Below are 8491 nucleotides of genomic sequence, written 5' to 3'. Positions count from 1 at the left end.
GGTGGAGCTTCCTACAAGTTGAACAGGGAGTTTCTTGGATGCAGGTTTGGTGAGTGGTGTTGCTTGAATTCTAATCAGTATTAATAATAAAAACCCAGAATCAGATATGGGGGGGGGTCTGAAAGATCAGACAACCAGAGCAGCCAGCCACTAGCTCTTAACTACCTCAGACCAAATGGGCAACCCTGTCTCTTTGGATCCTCAGAGTAACTTGAATTCCTCTCTCTGCCCAGCCATATCCCTTCCTGTCTCTACCTCCTTAGTACTGGGATCACCTTTGAGCTCTTTCTCTCTTAGACTGAACAATTTTGTATAACCCAGGTTGGCCTTGACTTAATAGAGAGAACCATCTGCCTCTGGCTCCAGAGTGCTGGGACTAAAGGTGTGTGCCACCACTGCCTGGCCTCTGGCTAACTTTGTACTCTGATCTTCAGGCAAGCTTTATTTGTTAGATCATAAAAACATCACCACAGAGTGGTACCCATTCTAAAATGGCCTTTGCAGTGATTCAGAGCTGCTTTTAGTCACCATGGGCCTGTAAGCAACCTCTGTTCACCCAGAAACCTCACTGGTTCACAAAACAACAAAATGCAACCTACAATGGAGGTCTCCAAGGAAAAAAACATTTTTTTTTTCGAGACAGGGTTTCTCGTTGTTTTGGAGGCTGTCCTGGAACTAGCTCTGTAGACCAAGCTGACCTTGAACTCACAGAGATCCAGGGCCTGCCACTGCCTCCTGAGTGTTGGGATTAAAGGTGTTCGCCACCAATGCCCGGCTGGAAAAAAACATTTTGATATAGCTGGATGCAGCAGCTCATGCATATAGTTGCAGCATTTTGGAGGCAGATGCAGGTAGTTCTGAGTCCCAGGTCATCCTTGTCTCCATCTGGGGCTGGAGACAGTGCTACAGAATAAGAACCTGTTGCAAAAAAACAAGCAGGGGCTGCAGAGATGGTTCAGCAATTAAGAGCACTGGCTGTTCTTCAGGGGACCTGGATACAATTGTCAGCACCCACATGTTGGCTCACAACCATCTGTAACTCTTTCTGACCTTGAACAGCTGCCACAGTGATGCACAGAGACACGTGCAGGCAAAACACATACACATGGAAAAGAAGTAAAACCAAAAGTCAAACTGGTAGGGACTATTTCAACAGTAGGTATTCACTAAGGAGACCAGCTAACCTGGCAGTCTGGAGCCAAGGAATATCACAAAGTCACACCACACAACTGAAGGAGATCCTACTGCACAGCAGAGGTTCCCTCCTCAGGCCCCTCCCCCCAATGAGGCACTAAAACACCTGTTTTCATAGAAATGCTTTACTAAACAGGGAAGAAAAATTAGTGGTTGCTTTCTGACTCAGAAAACAGCAGCAAATGACCTTGCAGGTGTCTTTTTTTTTTTTTTTTTTTGTGGTGGTGTGGTTCAAGACAGGGTTTTTCTGTGTAGTCCTAGCTGTCCTGGAACTAGCTCGATAGACCAAGTTGGCCTCAAACTCACAGAGATCCTCCTGCCTCTGCCTCCCAAATGCTGAGATTAAAGGTGGGTGCAGATGTAATTTTTAAGAAAAGGAAGCCGGGTGGTGGTGGTGGTGGCGGCGGTGGTAGACACCTTTAATCCCAGCCCTGAGGAGGCAGATGGATCTCATAGCCTGGTCTACAAAGTGAGTTCCAGGACAGGCTCGAAAGCTGCACTGTGAAAACCTCTCTCAGGGAAAAAAAAAAAAGGTCTGTGTTAGGATGGGCTAGGATGTGGTAGTATATTTTGATAAGGCATGTTAATTGGGTGATCCAAAGGGGGCGTTTGCTTACTAGACTTTGGTGTCAGCCTCAGGAGGAGGAAGTGGCCAAATAAGGGACTAGATCTTTAGGAATGAAATCTAACAGGGTTTTTTAGGAAAGCAACAGGAGTGGGGGAGAAGGGCAAGCCAGGCCTGCTAGAGCCTGCCACATGCTCATGTGGACTAGAGTCCCTTCAGTAACAAGCCTTACCAGACATCTATTAGGGCAAGAAGCAGCAGGGAACTGAGCAGGAGACAGGCTTACATAGGGTTTTTCTTTTCTTTTTTTTTCTTTTTTCTCGAGACAGGGTTTCTCTGTATTGTTTTGGAGGCTGTCCTGGAACTCGCTCTGTAAACCAGGCTGGCCTCAAACTCACAGAGATCTGCCTGCCTCTGCCTCCCGAGTGCTGGGATTAAAGGCTTGTGCCACCAAAGCCTGGCTTTACATAGAGTTTTCTTGGGGGCAGGTTTTCCAGGTTGGGGATTGGTGTGATTTCAAGTCCAGAGCCCAGGGATTGGTGGGTTTTCAAATTAAGGGACTGGTAGGTCTTAAAAACCCAGAAGAGAGCTCAGACTTTGTAACCTACAGGAAAACACTGAAGCAATCTAAGCATAACTGAGGTTGTAATTTGGGGCTTCCAGGAGCTCAGGGTGTGGAAGAGGATGGACCCTGCAGACTTCTGAAAAGGAAATACATCCCAGCTGTTGCTTGTATCTCTGAAATAGCTTTGTCAGTGCACTCCTAGAAGAGTTGGAGGGCATTGGAGGCTAGAGTCAGATTGGCACTATTGTGACAATGATAAGAAAGCAAAACATGGGGCAGGAGAAATGGCTCAGTGGTTAAGAGCACTGACTTCTCTTCCAGAGGATCCAGGTTCAATTCCCAGCACCCACATGGCAGCCCACAGCTGTCTGTAACTCCTGTTCTGGGGGATCTGACAGCCTTACACAGACATTCCAGCAAAATATCAATGTAAATAAAATACAAATAAAAATTATTTTAAAAAAGAAAGCAAAACACAAGGAGTTGGAAATGGCTCTGCTCTTCCAGAGGAATACATGGCAAATTACAACTGTAACTCCAATGCCCAATTTTACCAATCCACCTACACTGCACACACATGGTCTCCACAGGCACTTCATACACATGGTGCACAAAACTGCATTCAGACAAAACACCCATATGCATACAAATTAATAAAATATAAATAACATGTGTAAGGAGGTTCTTTCCAGTCAGGTCACATAACTGCTTCAACCCCAATAAACACAGATGCTATATTATAAAATGTTGGCTGGTGGCTTGGGCTGCTTATTGGCTAGCTCTGTCTTAATTATTAACCCATTTCTATTAATATATGTGTTTTCACATAATCTTGGCTTACAGGAGAACACCTGATGCATCCTTTCTTCCTGGACTCTACATCATGACTCCTGTCTGCCTACACTTCCCAGAATTCTCGAATGGTAGCCCCGCCTATCCTTCCTACCTGACCATTAGCCAAACAGTGTCTTATTCATCAACCAATAAGAGAAACATATATACAAAAGGACAGCCCCTATCAAACAAAATCTTTTCCTTTGGGTGGGAGGCAAAACAGAGTAGTATTGTATAGTCCAGGCTGGCTTGGAACTTGTTATATAGCTGAAGATAACCTTAAACTACTGATCTTTCTCTTACTGTCTTTCAAATTACTATCCAGGTGTGCCACCAAATCTGGATTCACTCCCACCTTTAAGTATTTTGAATTTTAATCCCAGCAGCCATTTATTCCTATTTGACAGGCAATTTCCTTACTTTTATTTATTTTGTATTTTGGAGATAGGGTTTCTCTGTGTAGGTCAGGTTGTTCTAATGTTCGTTCTGTAGACCAGGCTGGTCTGCCTCACTAGTGCTGGAATTAAAGGCTTGTGCTACCACCTCAAACTGATAACTTTTTTCTCAACAGGAAGCCAAAACCAAGAAGTCTGGGAATTGTTTTTTTTTTTAAGATTTATTTATTATGTATACAGTGTTCTGTCTGCCTGTATCCCTGCAGACCAGAAGAGGGCACCAGATCTCATTATGGATGGTTTGAGACACCATGTGGTTGCTGGGAATTGAACTCAGGACCTCTGGAAGAGCAGCCAGTGCTCTTAACCTCTGAGCCATCTCTCCAGCCCCTGGGAATTGTTTTAAATCATAGCAGTTCAGAACGGCATCTTAGAGCTGCAGGGGAAGGGAAATAACCCACAGGCGTCTTCCTTTAACAGATAAGACTAAAATGACCAGAAACTACATTTATTTTTATTTTTTTTTATTTTTTGGTTTTTCGAGACAAGGTTTCTCTGTGGCTTTGGAGGCGAAACTACATTTATTATTTCTACTCATAAGCAGTCTGCTGTGTCCCAGGCTGCCCTTGAACTCTAGGTAGCTTAGGATGACCCTGGGCTTCTGGTCCTCCTGCTTCCACTTCAAAAGTACTGGGGTTGCAGGTGTGCCACCACACCTGGTTTTGCTCTATGAATTGAATGTAGGGCTTCACGCTCATGCAAGTACTCTACCATTGAGCAGCATTCTCAACCCAGAGGAAGAGGCAGGTGGATTTCTGTGAGTTTGAGACTATCTTGGTTTACATAGTGTCAGGTCCAAGAAATTCCTTTTCCCAAAGTCTGGCATTTAGATAAAAGGCAGCATTTGAACCCTCAGGGCCTTGAAGATAGTTTCCACTTGCTAAAAGGAGTCATTCTCCTGGCAAAAGGGGTATTGTGGCTCACGCATGAACATCTGACTATGGTGCCTATTAGCATGTCAAGGTTGACGCTACCCTCTAGACTCCCTCAGTCCCTACTCACAAGCCCCATTCTAGCTCATAGGTTTCCTTCTTCCAGGTACCTCTTCCCATATAACCCAGGAGATCCCCACACCCACCCCCTGTCCCCTCTCTCTGCTTTCTCAAGAGACAGCCTTGACAATTTGGAATAAACTTCCATTTTTCACCCCTGAGGCTGCTATTTCGGTTTCTTTACTTCATCCATTTCATTGTTTGTTTTGGAGACAGGGGGTCTCTGTGTGGCCCTGGCAGTCCTGGAACTTGCTATGTAAATGAAAATGAGGACATGACTGACCACTCGGAAGTATGGTTTTTTGGAGGCTGTCCTGGAACAGCTGGTCTTGAACTCACAGAGATCTGCTTGCCTCTGCCTCCTGAGTGCTGGGATTAAAGGCATGCGCCACCAACGCCAGGCTGGAAGTATGATTAAGAAGGATTCTATTGTAGATATGGAGGAGAGAGCAGTCAGAAGCATCTGGAAGGGTCCAGACTGAACTTGGCCAGCAGAATAGATCTAGCCATGACACGGGAGAACGAGGTGGGTGAGTGAGAGAGGAAGAAGGGGGGGGGCAAGAGGACCAAGAGAGTGGATGGGAACTAATTAGTAGCCAAAATAGCTGGGTTATATAGGAATCAGAAGCTGGGGGGAAGGGAAAGCAAAGCCTGGACTAGAGAGATTTAGGGTAGGGGTCCAGTGATGACCAGCCTGCCTTCATCTTAGGCTTGAAAGCCATCTTATAGTAAAGACAAGCTAGGTTCATTCCTGTTTATGATTAAACCTCTGTTTCTCAAAGATTGGGCTATGCCTCACCTGAAACCATAACTACAAATTGTTCTGTAAAACCTGTACCAGCAATAGCAATGTCTTTGTTTCAAAAACTTGTTATGCCTGGGAAGTGGTGGCGCATGCCTTTAATCCCAGCACTGGGGAGGCAGGCAGAGTTCAAGGCCAGCCTGGTCTACAAATCGAGTTCCAGGACAGCCAGAGCTGTTTGTTATACAGAGAAACTCTATACTAAAGCGAGGAGACATTACACGTTCTAGATGAGAGGTGGTCTGCCAAAAGCTGAGTTTATGCACAACTATGGTCAAAAACTGACCACTTAAGTGGGGACTTGGGACTGGCAACTTCAGGGGAGGAAACTGGAAACTGCAGTAGCCGCTAAAACTGCAGAGCTGGATTTTTTTTTGGGGGGGGGCACCTTTCCTTTATGGGAGACTGAGTTTGGAGAGAGGACAGGACTGGGACTTTTCAGATCATGCAGGGGCAAGCTGGAGGTTCCAACCAAATGAACATTTTACAACCTTACCTTTGGGCTGGGCGTTGGTGGCCCTTTAATCCCAGCACTTGGGAGGCAGAGGCAGGCAGATCTCTGTGAGTTCGAGGCCAGCCTGGTCTGCAAATCGAGTTCCAGGACAGCCTCCAAAACAATTCAGAGAAACCCTGTCTCAAAAAACAAAACAACAACAAAAAAATACAACCTTTATTTCAAAAGGTTATTATAACCACATGTTTTTTATAACTACCTTGTTATGACCACCTTGTGTCTGCTTCTATAACCCCACCTACTTACCAAATTCCCCATTTGGAGACTCCCTACCCTACCTCTGAGCTATAAAAGCCCTTGTCTTCTCTTTATCCAATGCTGATCTCTTTTTTTTTTTTTTTTTTTTTTTTGGTTTTTCGAGACAGGGTTTTTCTGTATTGTTTTGGAGGCTGTCCTGGCACTCACTCTGTAGACCAGGCTGGCCTCGAACTCACAGAGATCCACCTGCCTCTGCCTCCCGAGTCCTGGGATTAAAGGCGTGCGCCACCAACGCCCGGCTATTTAATTTATTTTTAAAAGAAGAACTTAACTTTTAAACTTGTTTGGAGATGAGGAGGTGAGAGATGTCTTGCTGGTCTGTTTAAGAAATACCAAGTAACTGGACAGTGGTGGCACATGCCTTTAAACCCAGCATTTGGGAGGCAGAGGATGGATCTGTGAGTTTGAGGCCAGTCTGATCTACAGAGTGAGCGCCAAGACAGCCTGGGCTACACAGAGAAAAACTGTCTTGAAAAAGAAACAGAAACAACAACAAAAAGAAAAGAAAAAAGAAATATATGAGTCTTTTAAAATCAAATATTATAAAACTGTCTAAGACAAAGAATTCAAATCTTTTTATTCTTTCCCACTTTGTAAGACTTTTATTCAAATGTCCTTACACACACACACACACACTAGCTTAGTAAAACCTTTGTTTACACAAAAGCTCCCACTACATTCCATAACCTGGAGGGGTGACCCTTTTCTCCTCGGAGTAGTGGCCCTTTTCCCCTTCCTCCTTTATTTCTGGTTCACCAATTCTTTCGATTAGCCAATTAATAAAGTCAAGTGAAAATGGCCTCCCAAGGGAATGGCACTTTAGGAGGTGTGGCCTTGTTGGAGTAGGTGTGGTCTTATGGGAGGAAGTGTGTCACTGGGGGTGGGCTTTGAGGTTTATTTTTCTCAATATTTCCTCAGTGTGATTGTCAATTGCCTTCCTGTTGCCTGCAAGATTTAGAACACTCAACTATTTCTCCAGCACCATGCCTGCCTGCACGCTCCATGATGGACTGAACCTCTGAACTGTAAGTGAGCCTCCTCAATTAAATGTTTTCTTTACTAGAGTTGCTGTAGGCATGGTGTCCCCTCACAATAATAGTAAACCCTAACTTACTAAGACAGTCAGCCTTGTCCAGGCACTTCAGTTGGAGTGGTGGTGTCTTTCTTTGCAACCCCAAACGTATTTCTTTTTTCTTTTTCTTTCTTTCTTTTTTTTTGTTTTTTGAAACAGGGGTTCTCTGTGGCTTTGAAGACTGTCCTGGAACTAGCTCTTGTCGACCAGGCTGGTCTTGAACTCACAGAGATCTGCCTGCCTCTGCCTCCCAAGTGCTGGAATTAAAGGCGTGTGCCACCACTGCCTGGCCCCCAAACTTATTTCTAATACTTGGAACTCACCATACTCCTCAGAGCTACAGGAATGTATGAGCACACTCAGCAATAGTAGTATATACACAGTTTTAAATTTTATTTTATATTATTAGAGAGAGAGGCATCCATGCTACGCATACATGTAGAGGTCAGAGATTAGTTTTCTCTTTCCACCTTGTGCTGTGGAACAATCTTTGTAACACTGGTTACAAAAGAGCAACCGGGCATTGGTGGTGCACACCTTTAATCCCAGCACAGGCAGATGGATCTCTGTGAGTTTGCGGCCTGCCTGGTCTACAGAACCAGTGCCAGGACAGGCTCAAAAGCTATACAGAGAAACCCTGTCTCGAAAACCAAAAAAATAAAAAATAAAGCGCTGACTGCTCTATAATTGGGCAGGAAGAGATTAGAAGGGAGAACCAGACTAGGAGGATGCTGGGAAGAAGAAGGGCAGAGTCTCAGGAGTCTCAAGTCAGACACAGAGGAAGAAGGCCTCTTCTATCATTAATTGTTCTTACAAACATACATGCATATGCATAAATACATACATATTCCCAAATACAACCCACGAGGTCTATATCATGTTACTTGTATGTTTTCAGGACTGAACTTTGGTGGTATTGGATAGCCAATTGGTATGCTCTTCCTTGGGGAGACTGTTTGCTCTCAGCATTCCTCAGTTGCCTGTAGTTCTGTGTGAAGGATTGAGGCCTCCTGGGAATAAATAAATATATTTTTTAAAATTTTGGTGGCTTATGCATTTACTGTCTGTTGGTATTGTACCTTAATCTCCTGGCTGTGTTATGTGCTTTTCTGCAGGTCCTTGTGCATGGTTGTTATATACAGCATTTATTACAAAAGAAGTTGAGAGCCTAAGAGATGTCTCAACAGATAAAGGTGTTTGCCTGATGACTTGAATTTGATCTCTGGGATTCACAAGATGA

The sequence above is a fragment of the Mesocricetus auratus genome, unplaced genomic scaffold (genome assembly GCF_017639785.1).
Source record: "Mesocricetus auratus isolate SY011 unplaced genomic scaffold, BCM_Maur_2.0 Super-Scaffold_100008, whole genome shotgun sequence".
NCBI classification, from domain to species: domain Eukaryota; kingdom Metazoa; phylum Chordata; class Mammalia; order Rodentia; family Cricetidae; genus Mesocricetus; species Mesocricetus auratus.
This window is presented reverse-complemented; position numbering follows the sequence as displayed.